Source organism: Trichechus manatus, unplaced genomic scaffold (assembly GCF_000243295.1).
Source record: "Trichechus manatus latirostris isolate Lorelei unplaced genomic scaffold, TriManLat1.0 scaffold00243, whole genome shotgun sequence".
Classification (NCBI taxonomy): Eukaryota; Metazoa; Chordata; class Mammalia; order Sirenia; family Trichechidae; genus Trichechus; species Trichechus manatus.
The window spans coordinates 870,453-872,581 of record NW_004444179.1 but is presented as its reverse complement, the minus strand read 5'-3'; the positions used below and the strand labels follow the sequence as shown (position 1 = coordinate 872,581).

The 2,129-nt window shown below is 35.2% G+C and overlaps 1 non-coding gene across 1 annotated transcript; it reads left to right on the top strand.

Annotated features, from left to right (window-relative positions):
* Window positions 1-420: 420 nt before the first annotated feature.
* On the top strand, window positions 421-604 carry LOC111819005 (U2 spliceosomal RNA). Its single transcript, XR_002822818.1, has one exon. It is a non-coding gene; the product is annotated as a U2 spliceosomal RNA (small nuclear RNA).
* The last annotated feature ends 1,525 nt before the right edge of the window (window positions 605-2,129 follow it).

Below are 2,129 nucleotides of genomic sequence, written 5' to 3'. Positions count from 1 at the left end.
AAAATACTGCCATCAAGTTGATTTTTACTCATAGTGACCCTATTGTACCAAAGGAAAAAAAAAGTACCAGAGAAAGTAAATATAAGAGTTTATCCACTGTGTGTACTGTATCTTTTTAATGCGAAAATGCTTCTAACCATTTAGAAAGTAAACATATGTTACTAGTGAGTAATTGTAAATCATAGAGGGAGATCATTAAATAATATCCATTTGGCAGTGTTTAATGGGTCCCTTTGAGTGTTGTCCAAAACCATACCCATCCTTTATAGTTTTTCCAGGACTGTGTTGGTTACAGATGAGGCTTGAACTGTCCATGTCTTCCATAGTCTTGAAAAATTCTCCACCAGTTTTTGTTTAATATGTTGGCTATTTTGTCCTACAGATTTCTCATAGAACATTTTGACAAAAACTCCATTTATGATAGCCTCTCTGCCTTATGGCTAACATCAAGTGTAGAATCTGTTTATATCAGTTTAATATGTGATACACCGTCTATCCAGGGACAAGATATTAGCCACAATAGATGGATCTTGATAGAATTCGAGAAAAATGTGGATCAGGGCCTGAAATTCTTAAAAAATCTGGAAATACTGGACCAGTTCAAACTAAATGACTCCCTAAGACTATTACCTTGAGATAAACATTAAACCTTGAACCAAAACTATCCCTTAAGGTCACGTTTTAACTATATAACAGATTGGCTCACAAAATAAAGAATATTACATGTGAGTACTGCCGTCCTTTAAAAAACTCCTCTATCTGAAACCAAAGCTCAACAATTACTTTAAAAAAAAAAAAAAAAGATGAGAAGGTAAAGGGGCAGGGAAACTAGATTATGGGAAATAGAACATCTAGAATGAAAATAATGAGAATGTTCACACATTTCCAAGAATGTAACCAATGTCACTGAACAATTTGTGTAGAAATTGTTGAATGGGAGCCTAATCTGCTATGTAAACTTTCACCAAAACACAATACAATATTATCTAAAAAAAAAAAAAAATCCGTTTATGATTATCTGGCTTTGTCAGCAGCTGTATTGGATCCACAACATCCTATTTTTAAAGGATTATTATTTTTAATGTTTTTATTCAGAATCATTGGGCAAACTGTATCAATGATGGTATCACTGAACCTCCACATATATGCCTTTCAGTAAAGAAGAAGTCCTTTCATTTGGACTTTTGTCTGAGTGGCCTGCTTAGTAGGCTCTAAGCAATTATTTGTAAAATGTTTCCATTTACCAAGGAATGCACACACATTAGGATTATGATGAGATGACATTTAGGAAACAGGAATTCTACCAGGAAGACATAGTGGTTTTGATGTGAATGATCACATGACAAGAAGGATAAAGAACACGGTAGTTGTGGTTGTTAGGTACTGTTGACTGAGTTCCTACTCATAATGACCCCATGTATAATAGAACAAAACATGGCGCAGTCCTGAGCCATCCTCAGAATCATTGCTATGCTTGAGCCCATTGGTGTAGCCCCTTGTCAATCCATGACATTGAAGGTCCTTCTCTTTTTTGCTGAACCTCTACATTACAAGCATGACGTTCTTCTGCAGGGATTGGTCTCTCTTGATAACATGTCCAAAGTAAGCCAGAGGAAGTCTTCTCATCCTCTCTTCTAAGGAACATTCTGGCTGTTAATTCTTCCAAGACAGATTTATACCTTCTGCTGGAAGTCCATGGTATATTCAATATTCTTTGCTAACATCATAATTGAAATGTGTCAGTTTTTCTTCATTCTTCCTTACTCAGTGTCCAAATTTTCATGTATATAGGCCATTGAAAATACCATGGCTTGGACCAGGCGCACCTTAGTCCTCAAAGTGAAGTCTTTGCTTTTTAACACTTTAAAGAGATCTATTGCAGCAGATTTGTTTAATGTAATACGTTGTTTGAATTCTTGACTGATGCTTCCATGGGCATTGGTTGTTGATCCAAGTAAAATAAAATCCTTAACAATTTCAATACTTTCTCTGTTTACCATGATGTTGCTTATTGGTCCAGTTATTTTTTGTTTGCTTTATGATGAGGTGTAATGCATACCAAAGACTACAATCTTTGATCTTTCTCTGTAAGTGCTTCAAATCCTCTTCACTTTTAGCAAACAAGGTTG